At 32.0% G+C, this 26,237-nt stretch overlaps 1 protein-coding gene across 7 annotated transcripts in view; it reads right to left on the bottom strand.

The window, feature by feature from the left end:
- LOC119071136 (protein shank) overlaps window positions 1-21,972 on the bottom strand; it is a 69,480-nt gene extending 47,508 nt beyond the window's left edge. For 6 of the 7 annotated variants that reach the window (XM_037175824.1, XM_037175823.1, XM_037175828.1 and 3 more), the window contains exon 1: window positions 21,308-21,970. The gene's annotated coding sequence lies outside the window, so the exon portion shown is untranslated. Of the gene's footprint in view, window positions 1-21,307 lie in introns of all 7 variants that reach the window. The other variant, XM_037175825.1, reaches the window with a different exon arrangement.
- Between the last annotated feature and the right edge of the window lie 4,265 nt (window positions 21,973-26,237).

The raw sequence follows: 26,237 nt of genomic DNA, 5'->3' as shown, positions 1-26,237 counted from the left end.
GATTCTTTAAATTACATTATTAGATTTTGGGTAAATGTCTCGGAAATACGTCCACTGTCAACAATTCGAGATTAATTAAAAAGAAAAAGGGAAAACGATTTCGAGTGAAATCCTAGGTGAAATCAAACGAAACGTTAGACGCAATAACAAATATTGACTCGAAAGTAAACTAAACATCACAACGAAACTAAAGCGTATACACGTTGAGGAAATACAATATTAAATTTTCTGCAGGGAAACAACGGAAATCCTACTTGAAATGATTGTTCCCTTTCTACCACAATTATTATTCTGTCGTATGTTTACTGTAACATTCCACTATGAAACCACAAACGTAACACAGTGACAAATTCGGAAATGAGCTGATGAATGAAAGGGGTTATAATGTGCAATTTTATCATCGTGTCATCGGTAGGCAGCAACAGTATTTGTAACAACAACAACAATATCAAAGTACGCTTTAAGTACGGTCTCTAAGTGTTACGGTTGCGCATTGGAATTTACTACAATTTTCCGAACAGAGTTTTCATTCTAAAATTCTCGGAACACGCATTAAATGGGTGTTAATCAATGATTTCATTGATTAAATCTATATGAATGACCGATGTGAGATAATGTGACGCATTAAAAGACTGTACTAATAGTACTAATAAATGTATCGGTTCGTATTAAGCTCTATAAATGTAGTTTCGCAATGAAGTTGCTACCGGCTTGTTTATAGAAAGAAAACATTTTGTCTTTGCTGATAGATTTAGATAAGGCGATAATTATCAGGTGTGAAACTATATATCTACTGTTGATTAACGGATATGTGTGTCTACCATGTCTACTGGCTGTAAGATTACAGGTATATAATATACAGATGTTGATTAGGAGTAATAAGTTTCTTCACTTCTGTATTTGTTTAATTGAATTATTAAGAAGTGAGCAGCATACGATTGCACTTACTTATTATTCTCATATTTAACACGCTTTCAATACTATGATTTTGCCTCTAATTCTGCACATTATCATAAAATAATTGGAAAAAATCATTGATTGAATTAATTGATATATCGTTTCGTATTAAATGTTATTTTATGAGAGCAAAAATACTGATATTTTTCTCTAAATTCCACATTGCAAGACCATTGAACTGCTGCAGTTTTGTATTTTTATTTTCAGTTTTTTTTTTATGTAACACAATAACGTTATAAACAAAAGCACAACAGTTCATAATAAATAATTATTTAATTTGTGTGCGAACTAGTTGCACCATCGAAGCATTTCGGTGCGGATAAGAGCTGGTTTTCAATACCTACTATTATTCTTTCGTTGGTAAATTAAATCCGTAATTGAACATACATTTTATGGCTGTTTGTTGAATATGGTACGTTTTATGTGTGCACAATACAACACGTTGAGAGTGTACGTTTAATATATGTATAACAATGTGTGTTGTTCTTTTATTTTTATTTTACTTTTTTTTCTTCATTCGAACATAACATTGCCTACAGAAATGTATTACTAAATATTTCATAATAGCTGAAAATATTATTGATAAATTAATTATGTTTGAATCTTTTGAGTCATTTTTATGGGTCACCAGTCACCGCGCTCGATTTGTGAATGAAAAAAGTTTTTAATTTGAGCTTTTGTTTATTAATTACACTTTTACAAATTCGAATGGAAATTTATTTTCGATAATGTTTTTTAAGTGATAAAATGTGTGATAATATCTAACGGATTAAAAACATTTTTTTTTGATTAATTTTATCTGTAACCTGTAATTACACAAACATTTACGCATCGATTGCCGATTTAATGTTAATTAAAAAAAAGTAAATTATGGGAATGGTCTGGTGTACAGGTTGAATTGTAAATTCATTTCGCAATGTTTATTGAACATCATTTGATGTAAACATCAGACTTGAATACGGATGAACATACCAAAATAATTTTAGCAGAATTATAAAATTATAAAACTTAACGGAATGCAGAATGTCTGGCGGACCTGCAAAGTTTTTTAGTTTGAGCAAAGAACCAGCTCGCACCTTTGACATTTTATTAGACACTACCAATGAAAATACAAATATACTGAACAGTTCTTTCTCCCAGTGTAAAAATGGCATTGTTTTCAGATCGATTTTCCACTACAAAAAGCGAGGGGGAAATAAACGAGCGAATGGTGGGACAGAGTTCGGACGAATAAAGGGAAATACAAGCGAATAATGGGGAAAAATAGAGCGAATAATGGGCGAATGGCCTAACGATGGGACAACATTTTTCAGTAATGTTTCCACCTTGACAAAAAATAAGGAAAATATAGTTCAGCCTACTTTGTACGCTACAGACTCTACAGGTCCCGGATTCCTTATGGTAAAAAGATTTGTTTCAAAGGTGTACTCGTACAGTTCAATTAAAAATTCATTTCAAAATTCAGAATATTATACACGTTACGCTTTGGCAATATAAATTTCTCGGTTAATCACTACTATATAAATATAATCAGGCAGTGAGATGTTGGATGTTGGTAAAAATAAAGGTGAGATTAAGGGGCTCGGCTTAAAGCTCCGAAGCTTTCACAACTTCATCAACTATTCAGTTTCTTTGATGAACGTAATATTCGTTCAATGATGCATTAAACATCCGTTCCAACGGTAATGAATGCGTTCGATCGAATACGCGTATACATAGTATGTACAACCCAAAACAGCCTAATCCATTACAATAATTAGGTGTCACGTATTCAATAAACTTGCGTGGAGAGAATATTTATTCTAATGAAACTACAATAAGTACCAAAAATTTAATCAAACGAAACCGAGAAGCCTACACAGCAAACATCTTAATCAATTGAATTTATTCGTTCATTCTGATTTCACATTTAATCATTTACGTTAATTTTCTCTTCGCACCGCTGGCTGTCTGTCTGTACCGAAACCGAACAATATTTATAAAAAAGAAGGCAATTTAATTCAATTGATTTTTCAAGTACCAAAGCTCAACAAACTTTAATTATTATTAATTGATGAATTACATTACGGCTCAAATGGATGAACATGCGACGAATATACAAAGATTATGATACACATATATGTGTGGAGAGACCCAGACCCGTAACATTACATTACATTTTAACATAATTGCACTAAAATCTCCCCTTTTGTGTTTAGAATATCGCTAACACTATACACTCAGCATGTGAATTAAGGCACAAAAAAATTTATGTTGAGACTTTCCTCGTATACATAAAGTGAAGTAATGCGGCGATTCATTTAATTAAACTAATTACATTTTGTGGGAATGCAAAGAGATATTGTTGATGTGTACTTTGTTACGTTTGTAGAAATCTAAGGTTTTTTTTCTCTAATAACTTCTGTGTTTTATAATTACTATCTAATTTTATATAATAACATCGAAGGTGTTTTTTTTAATTTCGCGGGAAGTGTTATGAAAATGTTGAGATTTTTTATGTTTATCAACTATTTCTAGTTAATTAGAATGCACGTAACAGAGTTTTTTTTTTAGAAACTGTAATGTGTTTCATAGATGAACAGTTTTTTTTTCTAGTTAAGTGGTTTGATGAGAACGAGGGTCATTCATCAAATCGTATTTGGTTCGAAAATGTCAGGTCTTTAAAAACCAAATTGTAGCAGACAATTGCGAAAAATATTAACCATTTTATTGTGCCAAGGTAAGTCTTACCGAAAAAAAAATGAGCATGTAAAATCGCAACCATCATTGAAGTATTTTTGACCCTTGATCTCCGATGTATTACACTTTATATACGGAATTCGATCCAAATTATGTGTAAAAGGAAAAAAAAGCACAGCTTATTCGGTAGTAAAACATCAACGTCTTATCTCCGATCGTATAACAGTTAGGAAGTGAATTAAAAAAAAAAATTAATTCATCATGATGTTTAGTTTGGTACAGAAACTGTATGAATGTGGGTCGGCGAACTTCAATAAAATTAAATGGCACAACAGAAGGAATTGAACGTTATTTCTTTTGCAGAAGGTTGGCTTGGCAGAAAAAAGTAATCGCATTAGTTCTTGCCAAGTTGTTCAAGATGAATTGTTAGTTTACTGTACGACATGACACAGCTCCCTTTTGTCACAGTCGACGAAGATTTACAACAGAATTGAGCTCACCAATAGTTCTTTCATAGCGAACGTTTTTGTATAATATAGTCGCGTAAAGTTTTGTATCTACAGACAATGCTCGACTCACAACAAAAATGTTTTTTTTATTAAATAAACAATTTAGTGCTTTCTTCTTTCTATACTTTGGCTGTTTTTGAATTTTATTAGCATATTGAATGTTGAGTTATTTGATTACATTGACCTCTAAGACCGCAACCGCTTAATCTATTGAATAACGAAACAGTTACTCAAATATTGACGTCAATTACCACAAATTTATCTACGCGGAGATAGTTTGAAGATATTTGTACGATTTAATCAGACGTTTACTGGGCGTCCGAATTTATCAATAATTAGAAATAACTGAGTAGTAAGGAAACTGTTTTTACGAATTATCTTCGCAACAGGGAAATGATAAACGGCGCCTCATGGTTAGTGTATATCATCTAGATGCGCATTCTTACTCGGCGAAGTGACGCATTAATGCGTAAGGATCACCAGTACATCTTTTTGTTAAGCCTGCAATAATAAACCTATCTTATCAGAAAAGGCAACATATATTCTCTATGGTAATAACTTGATGCAGTTGTCGTAAACAACCGATAAAATTTAATTAATTTTGCTCGTTGACCTAAAACGATAAACTAATGTCCGTTCAAATTAAATTAAACAACCAAGCTCTATTGCATGTTAATGTACGTTAGTTACTAGTTGTATACGCATTATACGTATATAATATCATGTCTACGATATACACGGATGACCACATCCACGGACCACAATATTTTTTTTTTCTTCGTTCCATTCCCATCTAGCCCATATAATTATGTGGTTTTTCAGATGGTTTAATAAAATCAGCGTATATTTGAAATGGAATTTCTCTATCAAATAACACGTTTCGATATATTGTCAAATTGAATAATAATATGTTGTGGCATTATCTGTAGGCATGTTTTGATCTGATGTGTATACATGTCTCCTGCAACCATAAAGTCAGCATCAGATTAACTGTGATCAAGAGATGGTATTACATATTTTCTATTAAAATTAAATGAAAATTTATACGAATGTGTGTTATGACAGAGGAGAGACGCTGCTGTCGTCGAGTTGGATTTTAGATTATATTCCAATTTCAAATCATCGAATGTTTTCGATTCTGGTATGTGATATATGTCGTTGTATATTTTGAATTCAGTACAGTTGGATGAACGTTCAAATAGTCAAATAATAATATGGTGTGAAATGCTTTTCAATTGGAAATTTTACAAGGTAAAAACTTGAGGTATATATTTAACTTAGAATTGATGACTGTTTGCTGTGCATATTCAAAGTTCGAAATTGAGGTAATTTAAATAACCGTAAAATTGATGTTTTTTTTAAATTAAATTTCGATTGAATGATGAAAATTTACAGAAAGAAATGCGGTAACAATGTAGAGAGCTGATAAATTGGATCCCTTCGAAATGATGTCTTTTATTTACATTTTCTAAAAAAAAAATGTTTGACAATTTTTAGATTACAATTCCCAGTATCAAAGAATGTAACTAGAATGGGGGAAATAAAATGTGTGCTAAAACAAATGAAGTAAACGATTTTGTTACAACACGTTCGAAAATACATCGTGCAAAGGTATCTGTTATTGATATAGACGGAAATAATCAATGAGCTGTGGTAGAAGAAGTCTTTTATCGTAAGATGTGTGCTAAAACAAATGAAGTAAAAGGTTATGTTACCACACGTGCAAAAGAATCTGTTATCGATAGACACGGAAAATTAAGCGATGAACTGTGGCAGAAAAGGTCTTTTATAGTAAAATATGCGCTAAAACAAATGAAGTAATAGATTTTGTTCCAATATGTTCGAAAATATGTCGTGCAAAAAAAGTAATCTCGGAAGTAATAGACCTGAATAATAATTTAATAAACTATAAATATATCATAAAACATATAATAATGTTTATTGAGTGATAACATTTCTGGTCAATTTATTTACCAAATTCACTGAAATTGACCGAACCTTACTGAAATTTATCGAAACATAGATTCGGTTAACTTTCGGTAACTTTCAGCTTTCAGTAATTTTCGGTAAATTTCAGTTTTCATAAAATTCGGCAAATAATTGCCCTTAATTGAAGTAATCGATACGAACTGCTATGTTTTTAGTAATATTATGTGGAAACTCTGCAGCAGCATTTTATTTAGGAGAAAACAAGTCTTTTTTACGTGTAGCTAATTTAAAATGGACATTTACATGGTGCCTATTTCGAATTCAGAATTCACATTTTGCTAAATATTTTATGAGCTAAAGAAGTAGGTAAAAAAAATCGATAAAAAATGGTAAAGTTTGTGTCATTCTTTCCGGTGAAAAGTGACTCTTTTGTGTAACTCTTTTTTCGAACATGATAAAAAAAGTGTCAAGTTAAAAATGAATACGTCAATCATCTCGAATTAATGCTACATTAACCCAGTCACATCATCATTCTGTTGTCTGTTGATTTCGGTAAAACTAATTCTCGATAAAGGTTTTGACATAATATTCACTCAAGTTCAAATTTCAAATTTTCTTTCGCAACAATTCAATTTTCACAATTAGTTTGCTCAAGAAATTAATAATCTCAACAGCAGCGAACAAACCAATTTCCCTGTTCTCTTATCAAATAATACCTAAATCGGAATAGTGGCTTTTTCGTAAACAAACTGATTACGCTTATCATAATAGCGTTATTGTTTAATGTCGCATATAATTAATAATTTGCGTAATAAAAAAAAACTAAGGCGAATAATCGCATTTAATCGTTAACATAAATTTACTTTACAATCAATTTAAAAAAGGAAAAAAAAAACAAAAATTGTATTTGTACCAATCAAACTATAACTACCATATAAGCATCAAATAAACAAAAGTGTGAAGATTAATGGAAATAATGGCCATGTGAAATAAGTGAAATATTCAAACGATAAACGGCATTTCTGCTTGACTAACGATGAAATAACACGTTTTAATCTTCTCAGTATAAGCCATGAATATTCATACGGCGAATATAGCAACACAACACTAGAAATCTTTGATAAACATTGCAACAAACGAATGATTTGTATGTTTGCTCAAATTGTTGGTAGGTAAATTTAACAAAAAAAAAAATTATAATAAAAAGAAACACAACAATCAACAGGTAAATGAAGTGAAAAAGTTGAGTACAGTTGAATGGTATTTTATGGAAAAAGATGTTAAAAACTTCATTATCGCGATGATGGTGCACGTTATTTATGTTTTAATGTGTTTTATGGTAAATGGAAAACCGATAATTTATTGACAATGTAATTAATTTATTTTGATCACTCGCGTAGAACAACTCCAATGATTGTATTGTGTGCATTTTTTTCGGTGTGATGTGGATATCGAGGAAGACAGACTCAACGTATTTATGTGTATCATGAAATGATACCGGTTTATACTCAATTTCTATCACAATTGGATATTATGAAACCAATTTTTGCATATTCATTCGGATTATGAAACATGCAAATGAAGATTCAGTTCCACTTCCGCGTCATGTATGTAAAACTACTAAGTTATTTGCTTCAACTATTCAGTCTTTTTTTCCTCCTCTATTCATCTATTTGCTTTCATTAATCTAATTTGTCATTTGGATTTACGGATGTAACAAAAAAAAATGTGAAGACACAACACATTCTCTAAGCGATATACGACACGTGAGAGTCAAATGAACTAATTTCAATTTCACGACATAACCTGATAACACTCATGTTAAATTTCATGCTTTTATCTTTAAATAAAAATTTCAACAAAAAAAAAAAGACTTAAAACAAACCGGTCAAATTACTTTGCACAGACAGCTAAATAAATATAACCGACAAAATAACATAAATAATTAAACCAACAATCTTTGCGATATCGTTTAACATATGCATGTGAGATAGAGCTCCAAAATAGACATTGCATTTTAGAAAATTCTCCAACTTGAAAACCTAAATGAGTATTAACATTGTAAGACCAGGCAAATAAATATTGAAAAGCACACACACGAAAAATATTATTAATGTGTATCCGATTGCATAAGATATATCAGAAAACATATTACATTGGGACGCATTGTACCAACGAAACACAATTGTGTTTGCAGTGATTTATTGCTTGAAATTTGACATAATAGACTGCCGTTTATTGGATGAAGTGAAGAAAAGCGACGAAACGAAAATTCCATATATTCAAATATAACGCTGGGATATATCAGATAATGTGTGTGTTGTTAGGTAATTATTGAAAATGCACTTTCTCCGCGGGCATATATTTTATAAACAATTCAGACAACAACATAACAACAGTATTAGACTTCAAAAGACCTAACAGCTTTAAAATTACCTCATCAAACGATCATAAGTCACAAATAATAACATGCGCTTATGGATGGATTGGATATATACTAAAAAATGTTGTTTATTGTAGGCATGTAAGTTGGCCGTTTGTTGTTTTTTTTTATTTCGTTTTATTGTTTGCATCAGTACATTTGATCATTCCGATCCTGATGATCCAAAAGTCATTGAGCTGTTACTAACAAGGTGGTCGCTTAGCTTTCGCCAACTTCCACAGATCTAAATAAGTGGGCTGACGACCTTTAAACTAAAAATCCTTTAAACTAAAAATCCTTTAAACTAAAAATTTAATCAACATTCATTTCTTGCATTCCTTCTGTGGAAGGTATGATATGAAAAATATTTGTATGAAGTGTCACTGACAAATCATCTCACTTGACCATTATTCATCACGTTACAAAATCAGAACCAAGATAACGCAAATACTACGCAAATACTAAATTGAATTCCTCATCGACAATGTACTATCGAATGAATAATGACTGTTCAAGACATTCCATTGTGTAAAATCATGCATTTTATTTTAAAAAAAAATTGATAAAAATCAATAAAATCAACGAAGCTCTCGTAAAGCATTCTCTTCGGTTCTAAGGTGAGTAATGGCCGTCTTGTTAAATTAAAAAGGCTTAACATTCCTTTTGAATTATTGCTTTGCGCTGTAAGCCCGTATGATACAATAGAAAAATATATTGCCAGATTAAAGGCACAGTTGCTAAATTACAGCATAATTCTTATCAATTATGTGGCTAAGTTCAATAGCGAATCAGATAGAGCTTCTAATCTTATCGCTAAGTTATATGAAGTTACTTGAAATTTTAATTTTTGTGGATAAGGAAAACAATAAAAAAAATTCTTTTTGTGGTTTTCGCTAAAACGTGTACACTTCCCGCAAAATGTACGATAAAATAACTTAAAAACCAGCGATTAAGGAAACATTTATCAAACGCAAAGCCAATATTTTGCAATTAGAAAACCTTTCAGATAATTAACTTCGTTCTTTGATAATTTGCCGTAAAGATTCTTTTAAACTCAGAATGCACCACCATCATTTCAATCTAATTAGATAATCGGTCACGATTATTAGGTGCCAGGATGCACATTAACTTATGACCAATGTAACGAATTATAAGAATATGAAGATTCATTTTCTTTCAGCTCGGTACAAAGTTATTAGCAAAGGTTCATCGCACCAACGATACCGTACTTGATAAAAGATTAATTTCCCAGTAAGGATCATATAAATTATTATACTTTAATGTTAATCCAACCTTGCTTGACCGACACCTATTATTATATCGGAAAATTTAATCTCAATTATTCCGCAATGGGGATTGAAGATATAATACGTTTTTATATGCTGCAGGTGTATATCCATGGAGGAAGCAATTTATGAAATAAGATACACTCACGTTTTGCATGTACATCACTTGTCTTGTAAAACGTGGATGCTACATTGTTGGCTGCTTTTTGGGTCGGAATAAATTTTTTATCGTTTATGAGACCTATGCTGTACACATTAGGGGCATTTCAGTTCGTAGTTTCGTTGGAGATTGCAAAATCATTTATGCGGTGAGATATGGTTGTCACGGGACTAAAATGATAAATCAATGGTACAGTGACGTTAACTGGTTAACAAGCGTTAAATGTGAAATTTTCACACGAGCTAGATAATGTCCGTAAAATCAATTGACTTTAAAAATAAAAACGAGTGCCGATAAATAAGACAAAACACACATGTTTAATTATGTAATTCGATTGTGTTGGCTCTCGCTGGTGTGGAGAATAAAGTGCTAGCATGTACAGTTTGAAAAGCTGATTACAAAATCAAAATGTTGCGTGTACGGATAAAATATCAACATACAAGTTTATCTCAGTCTATACAAATTGCTCAATACAAGATATGCCGCTAAAAAGTGCACTTTATTGTGTTGAAATATATTTGACCACAAAAGTCTATACTTTCATGGTTGGTTACTGATTAATGTTTAATATTGACGCTGATGGACGTAACCAGATAACACTTGAAATGCAATATGATCGAGATTAAAATTTCAAATAATTCATAATATGACAAAGTTAAATCTGGACGCACCGAGCAGCTGACAGATTGGCGGAATAATCAAAAAATTGGATTAAGTAAGCTTTTATGAGTTGTCTTCTTATCAACACTTCAATTCATACATATTGATTGATACCGAATCACTTTCTATTTCTGTAATTAAATTTTATTAAAAAAAAGGATTTGACAGTGTGAAAAGCATACTTTAATTCACGCCGTAAGTGTGCCTGAAATTTGAATTTTAAGTGAACGATTCGATGAAAAAGTGAACCGAAAAATACATTTCAACGCTTCCTTGTATGAAAATGACGCTACGTTAGAAAGACCTCCGCACTTTCCATTTTGAATTTCGACCGCACTTACGGCGTGAATAGCTCTTAGAGACGTTCCTGAAAAATTTATTTACGAAAACCATACTTTAATGTTATTAGCTCCCAGACACTTGACCAAAATCCATAAATTACACAACTTTGCCATTAACACGAGAAAGGAGTCAATAGGTGATTGTGCATATGTTTGCACATCTCCCTTTGCACCAGTTCAAAATTTTAATAAGAATATTGCGGTGTCATGCCACTCACCCGGATGCACGCTGTGGGTGACAAATGTGCCTTCAGCACAGCGTTTATAAACTTACACCGAAAACAACATCGCGGCGTTGGTTGTGATGAATGCAACGATGATGAGTATACGAAACGATTAAATGGTAAAGTGAATGATAATGTAAAAAAAACACACCGAACCCATAATGCATATAGCATACGAATTTTTCTGAGAATTTCAATTGGTAAATAAATAATATAAAGTGCACCTTCAAGTTCTTGACTGTATACAAGAAAACTCGCTTGCGTTTGCTGATTCTCATTCTATACGTATTACAGCACAACTATTTTAATATTTCTTTTTCTTTTGCATTCAACATATTTAAGTCCATATTTATTTGCAGACAGACTAGTTGAGAGCTGAGAATATAAAAAGAAAGAAAACATCCTCAGCTCCAATATAAAAATATTTTTTTTTTAATTCATTGCAATGAGTAATAAGATATATAGAAATTGTAAGACACTGGAACAAGAAATAAGATGTGACTTATTAAGAAACTGTTGATCTAAATTGCCAGTTCTAAAGAAATGAGATCAATGTAAGAAATAGATAGATTCGATTTTAAGACGATTAAACAAATCCTTAAAGGTTATTGTTGCTACGGGAACGACGAGTTGAATTATTAGTGTTTGCCTATCGCAAAATAAAATCTACAGAATTCCCACACAGATTTATGCCATGGAACGTTTTCCTATTATACCGAAACATGTTTCGAATACCTGGTTATCATCGAATACCGCTGTGATTTTGTGAATTACAGATCAAAAACAAATAATTAAATCGGACATTTGTATACAAAATTATAATTCAATCAATGTCGATCATCGTCGATTTTGTTTATTTACATTGTCCGCACTAATGTGTTTGCTCACATGATTTTCTATTGCACGCGTTGCACACTCTCGTTGCAATATACATAATACAAAAATGCATAATCACACATAGATACAAGAAGCATCAGATTATGTTAATGTTAAACTCATCGTTCTCCGGTATAACTCTACGATTTTATTGCTGAGAGAAATGCACGTCCATATATTTAGCACAAGGAAAAGGTATATTTGTCTAAAGTTTTAGGTTTTTGACCTTAAATTTATTCAAATTGTACTCAGTAAAATGATTGTTGTTGTAGCGCGTCTCTGTGGAAGGTATGCAAATGATGTGAATGTGTGAGCACGCATAAAGTTTCTGTAGAGAAAATGTTTGATTTATTGCAAATATGCACTCGCTGTATACTCGCTATTCATTAGTCATCACTTTGGGAACTGAAGAATATATCTTTCCAGCGCAGCGTTATACATAAAGAGTTGAAACGATAAATGAACTGGCTCGTCTTGTTATAATTCCTATTCAAGATTCTTTTGTTTGTTCCTTCACATTTTACATGTTTTTTATGCTTTTATTTTTTAAGTTTCTATTTCAATTTTGATTATTAATTTGTTGTCTGTTACATGTGAATGAGAGCAGGTAGGTTGAAGAAATTTGTTTTCCAAAAATGTGTGACAACACGGCAAGAAACATTTTTCTGTCACGCGAAAAAAAGAAAAGTGAAAGTTAAGAATTAGAAACAAAAGGACCATTCACGGTACGTGACTTTACTTTTGATTGGGAAATTATAACCACTACAAGACGAGTTGTTATCTTTTAAAGTTTTTTCACTCTTCTTCCTTTCACATATAGAGTATCAGAAACAAACGGTTAATCATCTGTTATCAACTGGAACGATTAAAAAATGATGTTAACCGGGAAATGTCCTATTATTACAAGTAAAATTAATGTTAAACCGGCTGAAGTAATAGGTTTTTTATCAAACTTTGAACAGAAGAAGTAATAGATTCAATGATTACATCACAATGCGTTTTCCGTTTCTAAAGAGTCTAATTTCATGAAATAAAACCATTTGGCCTATTTTTAATGACAATAAAGTTTCAAGTGACCGTTTCATTTCCCTTTTTGCGTAAGTATAAGTCTTAGTACACCATATACTTCACACTTTAATTGATGATTTTTCGACCACACAAGACTCTACTAATAAATATAATTGTTGAAGGTAATGTCGATACTGATTGACGCAAAGCAAATATAATCAATTTTAGAATTATCTTCTCAAAAAATCACTAAATGATAACAATGGAATGCTTTACAGTCTACTAAAATAAGTGGGACATTAAACTCGTTCTATAAAAAAATGTGTCGACTTCTCGACATTCTCAGCATACGTTCAATGTTCACAGACCTTAGCAACTATGCTACGCCAGAGATCTAATGCATGTACCAGCATTACCCATTTATATACTTTATTGATGGCGGTTTCAAATCGTTTGATCATTGAATAATTGACTTAAATTTTTCATTATTGTTACGCACATTTGGTATAATATTTATAATATCAGCGCGCATGGTTGAGGAACTGTGCTCTTGTCGATAGGTAATCAATTTAATTATTTCAAATTCGCAAAACAAAACCGTTCAGATATCAATTATTTAAGAATTTATTGTTGTTGTTAGTTGGCCTGTTGTTCATTACGATTTTTAATAGGTAGAACTGATCCGAGATTTTTTTTTTCAATTTGGAATTTGATGAAATGTTAAATGCCTATAATTAGTTTATTAATTTATAAACCGACTGGTATTAGTTCACGTAAAATTTCCAATTGTTTTTCAAATCTAGAAGTCGTAGGTCAAAGCCGTTCCATACTTACAACAAAGTATAAATCAAATAGAAAGTGGGACTAGGTTATGATTGAATAATTTTTAATAAAATAAACGCAAAGCGAGACAGTTTTACATTGACCTTGGGTTGCACAATAGTTTATCATTCAGCGCACAACATGCACAACATTTTGATATCACAGTTTGACGAAAAAATAACAGCAGGAAGTTGATATTGTAATGTTTCAGATTTATACAAAAGTTAAACTACACAACAGAAACCGAAAATAAAAAATTATTAATGTAACTCAAACCTAAAAGAATAATTCATTATCCGGTTAAATTAGTCGCTGTTTGGTAATATACAAAAATTTTTCCTTTTATGCTGCTGTACAATTTCATGGGGATCTAAATGATCGGCGGCTACCCACGCGACCAAAAAAAAAATGATTTAAAAAGTAAAATAATACAGAAAGCAATTTTGAATGCTTTTCTTTGTGAATTAGTCACGTTATCACCATGTAAAGTTGTTAATGCCACAAGAATGGGAATCCATTTTAAAAGATCAATTGGAGAGTTGAGACGTGTGGGCACTTTTACGACCTTGACAATTATTTTTGCTTGTACTTCACGAACAAGCATACGAATTCAATTTATTTTCTTGTTCAATTTTCTAATTGCCTGCAATGAAATCCGCAATGTGGCACATCAAATTACATGGCCTTAGACAATTCAACCATTTAGCCAATTTCTTTCGAAATATATTTCATTTTACGGTCAAAATATAACGTAAATTCAGCACATTTCGTTCAGCCCATTCACGCCATAGAGAAATCTTTTATCATTTAGGTTAGACGACTAATCATTTCAACTTCACACTTCCTATCAATTTCTCATTTTATTTTATTCACTGGCGAACTATTAACACATTATAACATTTACCCATGCCATGTATACATCATCTAAAACACATCAGACTTTAGTCGATGCAAACGTTAATTAGTTCATCAGAGCAATAAAATCTGAGAACTTAATAAACGCTTTACATACCATTTGCATGTGATGTGATATGATATACCACAAGCAATAGCAATTTAATAACACCGTCGAATAGTTCTGGTTAAGCACAAATTATAAAATGTTATTTATAAAATGCAAATTGATTTTTCTATTGAAAACTATGGTGACTGAAACAGAAAACCATGAGTTCAAACCAACAGTTCTTTATAAAGGAACAATTTTCTATTAATAAAAACGTAGAAAAATAAAAATAAAAATATTGTCTTGAATCAAGAGACACTTATAGTCAAGCGAAATATGCACTTTTCCAAGTGTATACGTTTTTGCTGTGTGTACTTAACAAAATGCGAATTTATCTCGTTTTGGCTTTGGTACAGAACCAACCCAGTGGATGATGTGTTTACTCTTTCAGAAATCAATGCTATGGTTACCGTGGCAACACAATATAATGTAACGCTGTGGCTTGAGGCGACACGACAACGCTTGTTGTATGGAATTTCTGGTTCGGTCGGTATCGGTACGCGGCGCGTTCACCGTTTATTTGACCATTTTTTTTTTTATTCTTCTGTGTGCATACATACGTATGCACAATGTGCATAGGACGAAATGTATATATAGAGATTGTACAGCAGAAAAGAAATAATGGAAGAGTAGAGTGCATGTAGAATTATTTTTATTTCGTTTTAATAGAAAATGTGAAGATCAGCTAGAATGGTTGCGATGCAGAGGTATCGTCATAGCCTATATATTAGGAGAAATGTTCAACGTTTGGTTTTATAACGTTAGTATGTATGATATTGTTAATTGTGGTACATAAATGGACGATGAATCTTGGTGAAGTTGATAAAATTGTTCTGCAATTGGGACAGGTCATTAGAACGGAAGTGCATAAAACCACAACTTTCGATTAACAAAAGATTACGAGAGATTCATTTATAATTTTTTTGCAGTCGCCAATCACGACCACATCCCTAACTGTTAAACGTGTTCTGGAATTTACAACAAATCGTCTTAGGGACATTAAAACATAACAAAGTTTTGCGTAGGTGACATAAGTGGAAATCATAAAATCAGGTTGAATGACTTCTTTAACAGCATTTCGGCTAAAAAAAATATCACGGAGATATGTTAAAACGCAAAAGCAAAAAATGAAAAAAAAATTGAGAATCGTAAAGTATTCAATTACACACATGAAGGTCGATGGTCGAGTCCGAAAAAAATACAATGAATTCAGAGTACTTCTCTCACACAATTTATTATTTTTTTTATCTTTTAAATTAATAATGGCGATGATACAAAATAATATTTGTACATTAATGAGCTCGAAATACATCAGTTATTTGAATAAGGAAAAACAAATAGTCATGTTAATGACCGATCGTTTTTTTTATGATATGTGCTTATGATACGTAAATATACATAATTTACTCAGGCACAATCGTTCTTACTTTTAACCAAAAAAAATCAATAAACAAAGACCTTGGTTTAAGTTAATCAATTTTAATGCACGCTTTTAAAGCTTTGAAGATAGGTGTAAGTGTCACTTACTAAGTGAGGAAGTAAATTTTCCTTAGGTCGTCCAAACTAATATTCATTGTAAGTCTTAGACAAGTCAGGCATGCCAGACCTGACCTAAGCGAATTTTATTTTTCAATGCATTTATTTGACTCCAACAGCTTCAGATTTCCTTCGGATTTCCTTCGTGTCTTTTTACCGTTCAAAAGTGATGGCTGGAGATGTATTGAATATAGCAGATCTCCTCACGGTAAAAAATCTGTTTCAGACATTCCGGAAAAACGGCGATTTCATTTCTCTTTCCGATACTAAACAACACTATAGCACCATATTTGACAAAACGTTGTTTCTGAGTCGGGCAACTCAGTCGAAGTTTACATGAAAACGCATGGTAACGCATGACAACGCATTGTGATGAATAGTAACGCATACATTTTCGATTACGTTGCGCTATTTTTTCGATATCAGATAGAAACGAAATCGACATTCCTCCGGAATGTTAAAACAAATGAAGTTATAGATTTCGTATCAAACACTATGCGATACGTTCTACAAAATAAGTAAAAAATGTGTTGATTAAATCGGCGGCATACGCTTGCCTATAGCTAAGTCTTTAAATGCCGTTGATGGGCAATAAAGGTATCCTTAAAACGTAAAATATTCACAGGTACACAAATTTAATTTCAGTCATGATGTACTGTCAAAGATATGCTTAAATTTGCTTGAAATTTTATCACGTTACTGATTCCAATCAAGATATGTCATTGCCAAGTGTCACAATAACGAGCATTTTAATCAAGACATCAACAAAGAAGTTTTATAAAAAACATAGTTGTTGTCATACATGCGATTGTTATCAAAAAACCTGGCGAATATACGTATGACGTATGTATTATTTAAAAAAACGAACAATTGACTTACTATCAGACTAAACGCAACGAACTCAAAAGGTGTGGTGACAGAATGCTGCATGATAAAAGTAAAGTTTTGAGATTGGTTTCGAAATTTTTGTTGATACTTTACGATGGGAACCAATATATGTATACCTGCGTACCGCAACTATTCGAAAAAATTGCTGAGTTGTTGATTAGTTTTCAAATAATTTTAATTTTAAAGTTCAGACAAAAAAGAACTTTGGAATTTCTTATATTCCTAGGAAATTGATGATGCTTTTTTTCAGAGATGACCGAATACGCATATTTAACTTAGAAGATTTATTTAATTGATTGAAACACAACGAATTTAATTAAATGTCATGTTATAAACTGAGAACAAAAATTGATTGGATTTATTGCAAAGGTATCGGTATTTTCTTTGACCACAATGACCGTTACAGCAATGAAGGTACCAATGTAAAAATGGTGGAAAAGAAACCAGTAATTTGAAGAAGAGAAAAAATTAAATAATGAAAAAAAAACCACCAAAACGAAACATTTAAAATTACCGCAAAAACCGCAATATATACATAATTCCAAATGAATTAAATAAAACATTAATCTTGGAGCGGTTGTGTGTGTGTTCCCATCTGAGAACAATACTGGAAAACAAATTCCAAATTGCTTCGCATCCCGTCAATCAAAATCAATATAAATGTACGTTTTCTCGATTACAAAAATGAATATAAAAAAATCATTTAGAGCTTAAAATAAAGCAAAATATAATCATCGTACATAATTTTATGATGTTCGTGTGTAATGGCATCTCCTGTACCCGTAAATATAATAATAAAAAAACGATGAAAATAAGAAGAAAAAAATATGTGAAACAATAAAGGCAATATTTTTGCTAATAGTACAGATGATCGGTATACGATTGAATAAAATGTTGTATGATGAACGTATACACACCTATTATATCTCATTAAACTAAATACTCGTTAAAGTACAACAAGTAAATCAAAACTTTGATTTAAGCACATGTATGATCGCATAAAATATAGATCTAACCGATTCTTGTGAACACATGTGTTAAGTTCAATGAATCTACGAGAAATAGTTTTTTTTTTGTTAATACTTCAGAAAACCTTTTCCGTCAAATGTACTGTTTTACCCGCCAATATGTTTCAACTCGTCAGTGTCTCTGACACGGACTCTTACATAATAGGTCTGTCTACAATGCCGTGCACGTAATTCTTAAGCGAAAACCCATTCTTCATTATAATGGCATATCATCCCGTGCCTCAAACTCAACTCTATAACAACATCAACAGAAAAAAAGAGTCTATCTTCCTACATCATTTAAAACGTTACAAACCTACAGTTTGCAATTTACAGTCCATATAAATATTAAACAGTATAATTATTCAGCATTCAGTCAATTAATTTCCATTTGATAGATTAGAATGTTGCTGTATACATAAGAATTTACAGAGCAGCAGCAACAGCAAAAAAAAGAAAAGAAAAGAATTGTAACAAAACGGTCAAGATTCATGCAATGGAATCGTTGAACTTTTGATTATTTAATATGCGTACACTGAAATTGAAACAAAACGAAAATGATTCTAACTCGTACTAATGTGCTATCATGTAAATTTAATCGATTAACACGGATATTCGATCGGTTTTTTTATAGCTCAACATTTTTTTATTTGTAGAATTCTCGGTTCTGTATGTATAAATAGTGATATGCTTATTAACAATAAGAATAAAAAATATATTTTGTATGCTGAGTGTATATTTCTACATCACACCATGTCCATTTTTTTTCGTATTATATTAAAATGAATAAAGAAATAGGATGGAAAAAATCTCTATTCAAATCTTTAAAAGTAATTGTGAATACAATTCTAAAGAAAACGAGATGTGATGTAATGTTTGCAAGATAGCTACCTAATCAATTCGTCAGTAAGCTTTTCCATAACAACAAATCAAAAATGTTCATACGGTGAGATTTGGATTGGAAACCCTTTTTGTCGTGGTTTGGTCCTTATATAAATATGGCTAAAAATGTAACTGGAAACGAGGGAAATTTATCAAGATTATTCTGCTCAGACACCAAGAGTATTCAACCACACAATAAACTTCTGCACGCCAATAGAATTTAAACTAAATTTTTGAATATATTTATTCCAAATTCTAGCAGAAATAAGAACGGGATGAGAACACCTAAACAGGAGCAGAGGAGACGATCGTTTGTAATTTATTGACCGAAAGATCAAATCGACTATAAAATTGAAAATTTATCGCATTTTTCAATATCTTCCAGCTCTAGTCTAGACAACTTTTTTGCTCCAATCCTTAGTGGTTTCTTTTAGCATTTTTAATCTATTCTCTATTCTGTGTGTATTAATGAATATCGATTGAGTAATAGAATTTGATTATTGATTAAATCGGGACTAATTGCTAGAGTGAAACCGGTTCTGTCGTATATTTTATGATGTAGGCATATTTTATTTAAATAAACTTTTTTCTAGAAGAATAACGAGTAGGTATGTTATAATGCTACACGTTCATATTCTACACATCGTTCTCTCAAGTGTACTTTTATTACATTTCGGTTTTTGTTATATTTGCAATTGTGAAGCACACAAGCAGATAATAAATTAGAATGTCAGAAACAAGATCATGTTCTAATAAATTTCTGTGGTGTCTTTCAGTGAATTTTATCTATACTGTCTGGCTGTTTTATCCACTGACATTAAATGGTGGTTTAGAACTCTCAGAATATATTTAGCAAACTTATTGACTTCTCGATTGTTTCAGTTGTCATCCGGAATTAGTGTATAGGTATACTCTTTGTAAAAATAGAAAACCTTGCATATGTCGACAAGTCTAGGTAAACAAGCAAATACGACATGTCTGCCCACCAATATTTCTTAACGAAAGCGAAACTGTTTCTATAACTTTTATGTAATTCTTCAATTTATAAGTAGGTGGTGTGGTATATATAATCCCCCTAACAGTTATAAAGAAATGCTTAACTTTAGTACCGTAGTTGTTATGGTGATATTACGATCCGATGAAAATAAAAGTAAATATATCAAGGGTGCTGTACGTATCATATATACCTATATACACCGTCTATCAAATGTGTTGAAAATATAAAAATGGAAAACCTGGAAATCCTTCGACGCATACAGATATATACCCACAGAACGGAATGTATTTGAGGCATAGAAAGTCAGTGTAACGTTACGGAGGGTAGCAAAAACGTGTGGCTTTGAAAACAAATATCGAAGCTTTTTAGATGTACACGCAACAGAAGTCAAAAATAAAAGTTTTGTGAACGGTTCAGTAACTCAGTTCTCCACAGAAGTCAGAATAAAGGAAAATTTCCATTGAGTACCTATAACCCTTGTTGCTCTTCATAATTGTTTACGAAACAAATATTGGCAACCAATAAGCGGCTACAAACGAAAATTGTTTGTTTAATGAGGTAGATGAGCGAAACATGATTCGAGTTATATCCTGTTGATCTTTAATCGAGATCCAGATATTCATTAAAAAGAAACTTCCAAATTGTCACAGAATTATCAAAGGCTTCAGATTGTAGGCGGTGGAATAAATAGGTCCACGATTAACAACGACCAGCAAACTAAATCAGTGAGAATTTTCTGACGATAAAAAGTATGGCTTCAATGCCATGCTGTCACATTCAGAACAAAACGAATAAATTAATAAACGAAATTTTATTGATTTTCTCATCTCTTGTACAAAACAGACACATAGGTTACAGTGATATAAAGATAGCAATCAATAGTCATTCTACGGAGATGTACAAAATTCACACCATACACACATCGATGATCATTATTAAACCGAACGGGATGTTGCAAAATAAATTCTCGCACCATCATCTCACGCAATGACATTCGACATTTTATAAGTTAATTTAATTGAAAGGAATTACGCAGCCAGACAATGCGAATAATAAAAAAAACTGATTTGTCTTTCGTTTGTTTGGACATTGCAAAGGGAAGGACTGATAAAATTACTCACCGATTTTCGAGACTATATATAATTAATCCTATTGCGATGTATCCAATTAATCCATTTGTGATGTTGTGGCTTGTGAAATATTTTATATTGCACAGAAACAGATGAATGAAAAAAAACAACAACTCACAAAAAAAACTGTAAAATGCCCACGATATGGCTCAATCAATTTTTTCTTAGGTAAATCAAAAAAAATACACAGCAATGGTATGCAGAAACGTTTGCAACCTCAAACCGAGCACGATACACCTCACTTATATCGGGCACTGCAAACACAAACGAAAACCGTTATCCCTCAAAGTTTTAAAGTCAAATTATATTTTTCCTTGAATCACTGACTAATGCACGGCCGACAATCAGTGATAAAAAAAAACTTTATTTATACCCGGAGTTATACTTCAAATGTAGCAGTTAATTTGCTGTTTTATCAAAACTTCACTTCCATAAATTCCAATGTCCTCTTTTACGGTCAATCATAAAAACAAAAAACAATTCTCCTATTGATTTTTACGTAACAGAACAATGTTCCGCTTAATTCTTCTTTTTTTTGCAATGAAGAAAAAAACAAATATGAAAAACTCCCCAAATTCTTTTAAATAACAAAATTTTGGAATTCACAAACAAAAATGTATATGACACACTCGCGACGATAGCTCAACTTGAACTGTGTAACAGAAAATGTAGATTTGTTTCAGTAAAAATTTCGGCGCAATGAAATCATTTGCACAGCGCATGAGCGAAAGTGAGACAGAACGAATGTTGGATAATAACTGAAGTGGGTTAGAATGAGAGAATTGAATTGTGAATTTTGTGCCTGTACCTATTATACCAACGCTGTAGATAAGAAATGATAACAAGTTTTACAACAATTTACAAGATTGGGATTATTGATGCATTTATGATGCAGATCTGATACATTTTTGCTAACATAAATTGTCACAATTGCTTGTGACAATATCAATAAAATTTCACAGATGGCAAGCATATCGTTGTTTCTATCGAGTCTATTAAACGCTTCTATTTATCTAACACTATTCAAGGTACTGATGCGAAATCTTTTAGTTCATTTCTTTTCCCCTTGTACTTTCGTACGACAAAGGCGAAATACCCTCTCAATATTTCGCATGCAACGAACAAGTGTGCTATGATAATATGTTTAAAATGAAAGAAAATATAAACAACACAGGTGCGAACTATATAGCCGTTGCATGGCAGATAAATTATATAGCCATCTCCAGAGAGTTTTAGTACAAATGTTTTGTGCCAGTTCAAAATAACACCAACCACACCGTGTAACATACATACCATTAAGTACACCTTAGGCTTAAGATGTTGTTTGTAAACATATACTCATACCTTTCGATTTAACGTACCTTTGTAGAGTAGAGAGTTTAAAGAATTTCGAGAAAAATGTATGTCAATCACCTTCACGTTCACTTATAAGTCGCAAAATTTACCTATACATTTCAGGTGGCTATTAAATAATGCATTGGAAACACTTGTGATGTATCGGTTGTTTCGGCAAACCTCAACGGTATATATATGATGTAGAAATTATTTTAAGCGAGATGACCTCTGATTGAACGTAATGCAATTGAATTGCAAAATACGACTATATCGTCTGTTATCGCCATAACGACAAGAAGAATTACATAGAACGTCATCGTTTATATCAAAATATATGTTAAAACGAATGAACTGAAAGACGTTTCATTAAGTAAAGTATTAGATTCAATAGCTATCGTAATTATATAAGTCAATAAGAAGCTTCTAAAATATAATAAATTTGTCCCAATAAGGATTATGTTTCTCATGCACCTGATCGCAGTGAACAAGCAAAAACACTTTTAATTACATTGGTGATATGCTTTGTCTGTGAAAGACTAAACAATTTTCATATTTTTGTAGCAACAACAATATATTGGCTTATCCATAATCCATACCTATATTCTATACTGTTCAACAACTGGTATTGGGAGAAGGGACCCAAAAGGGTGAACTTATAATTAGCTCTGGTAATGGAATGAATAATTGCTCGTAATTTATTTAAATTTGAATTGATTTTCTCATCTTTTTGGGGAAAGGCTTCAATGTCTATCAATCTCAACTCGCCTTTATACATACACTCTACTCATATTAGATGATAGCACATTACGAATTCTCATTTCGCTCCAAAAGAGCTGTTTACAATCACTTGAAAAACCTTTTCGACATTTTACATAATAAAATATGTCATTTATCCCCCAACGATGTTCAATTTTAACACTTCCGGTAACAGATTGAATGTGAAAACTTATTTCGTTGGTAAACTTATTCAATAGAAATTGTCGAGAAAACAACTTTGATTGGGTGTAAGGACATTGCCATTAATTAGTCGTTCTCTGAATCATCCAATGACAGAAGGTGAATTGAATATGAAAAGTTTGCATTTGAACAGATTGGAAGTACAGGTTAGATTAAAACTGTACGTAGATATTCTGCTGTGTTAAGAGGCTCCCCAAGCGTTCAGCTTGGACACAAACCAAAAATTTAAGAAGAAAAGCGTTCGTAAATACTAGGTTGTCTTATGTCTCATGATGTTTGAACTGAACACTCAGAACCTCTTAACATGATGACTATTTTTAAGAACACTCTGTGATAACAATTTATGAAGTAACAAATTTCTTTGCGAATAGCATTCTAACATCAAAATATGATTCACATTGCTATATGTTGTCTATTACACTTTGAATGTAATATTAACGAACAGGATAAGAAACAGTTCGTAGTGATATTTCCTACACAATGTTCATGAACAATAAAATATTTCTATCGTGACTAGACACGACACAACTTGCATCTTTCGAAAAAAAAACCTATGCCTGCATTTCTTTTAAGCTAAGAATGCAATTTGTTACGTTTGACTACATATGTAAGAGTCTATGCATTGATAGGCTGACTGCAGGTATATTTGGGATTTTAAAAGTGTAATATCAATTTAGTATTTATTGCAATCTATTTCATGTGTGACCTTTCATGATTATAACATGAGACTGCAACGTATATGTATTTCATATTTGGCTGCTTCTTCCGGGTTAGTTCGGCTTCGAATTCTGTAAATCCGATATTATTTCTTCCATTACACATTATACTCACCTTTCTAGTTGAACGTAGATTCAATAAATTTCTACAAAAAACGGAAGTTGACAAATCGTTTTTTCGGATTAATACAATTCTTTTACTCTAAAAACTAAAAATTTGTTTTAGTTGTTCACTAATTAATTATTGTTCGATTTTTGTTTAATGTTCACCCCAAAAATGTTATTCCCGTCGATTAAAGCCAAGTTTTATTGTGCGCCATCAAAAATAAAGCAGACAAAAATTCTTTTGGGAATGACTCCCATATCATTAATCCGGTATTGCCCATGAACTTGGCCTTAGGAATTATTTCCTCGTCGATTAAAACTAAAATTTCCAAAATCGGTTCAGATTTACTCAAGTTATCGTACCATCGAAAAACCAGACAAAAACTCTTTTGGGAACTACTCACACCACAGGTAATTGATCGGATATTGCTCATCTACGAATTTGACCTCAAGATTTTTATTCTTCGTCGATTGAAAATACATTTTTGAAAATCGGTCCAGAATTACTTAAGTGAAGTCTGTGCCTTGAAGCGTTACATACATTTCCGTATTTTCCGTTTTTTTAAAAGTTGAGAGTTTTCGAACCCGCGTCACAAAAAATAATATTGATCACCGATCGTACGATCCAATCAGCTCAGCTACAAGAACTGATGGCGTTTCAACTCATTGCTATATCAGAATCATTCTATGACACCTGCGATGGAATTCTGATTAGCAATAGTTATTTACATACTACATGCATCAAAAACCATACTTTTCATGTTTCAAGCACTACTTTCGACGCCATCATCACATACGCGCGGTGTTGGGATGTCAAAATTACTTAACTAGAAGAATAATTCAAAACTTACACCTCAGGTCTATGTTGTTGTCTCGTTTTCGCTTATGTGACACAATAGAGTACACACTTGTCACTATCAGTCTCGGCAAGCCTCGACTTCTTCGTGACAGGTGTGTAATAGTATGTTGTGTTACAGAAAAAATCTCATTACAATACGTGTAACACATCATGCTTTGTGCCAACCGAGAATTGAAATAGACAAATGCCCAAAAAATCATAATTTTCATGGTAAACAATCACTCTTCAAATTTGATCGATCACATTGCTTTGCATTTTCTAAAACGAATGCTGTAATAACTCATACAAATTCCATAACAACACTGCTTTGAGTGTTGAAATATCCCATCAAACGGGTGCTGAAATAAGTCACTTTACAACACTAAAATGAGTGCTGAAAAGAGTCGTATTTCAATTCTCGGTGGCAAAATATATATTATATAACTTGGGTAAAAATGAAAAGTCTCTTTTAGAATTGAAAAGCTACAGTTGGATGAAGAACAAAACAAATTAGTCATTTGCATTTATTTAGGCTAAGTGTTCACATTTGATCTATTAACAATGAACAACACAGTTTTCTAGGTCCGTTATGACGCACATACATGCTTGATTTAACTGCGGAAGGTGTTCAGCAACATTTTCCTTATTATTCGCTATACCCAGTTTTACCAGTAATAGTACTTAACATCTGTTATCGATAACTATGACAAAAATAATAACAAGTTCTGGGTAACATGGTCTTTCATATAGTGAAATGCACGTAAAAAAATTGTATCTGACGTATCTGACGGTTGTAATCGAATGTTGCATTCAAAATTGGCAACTCAACCTATGATTTGGACGATTGTGATCTTAAGCCGAAGGCGCGGATCATAATCCAACTCGTCAAAATAATCATTTGGGCATTGGTGCATATCATTTTTTATGTGTCGATTAAAAGATAAACCCAAACTCCCTCTTCGAGCTGATG

Source organism: Bradysia coprophila, assembly GCF_014529535.1.
Source record: "Bradysia coprophila strain Holo2 chromosome IV unlocalized genomic scaffold, BU_Bcop_v1 contig_144, whole genome shotgun sequence".
Taxonomy (NCBI): Eukaryota; Metazoa; Arthropoda; class Insecta; order Diptera; family Sciaridae; genus Bradysia; species Bradysia coprophila.
Note: the sequence above shows the minus strand (reverse complement) of the source record. Positions and strands in the feature narration are given on the sequence as shown.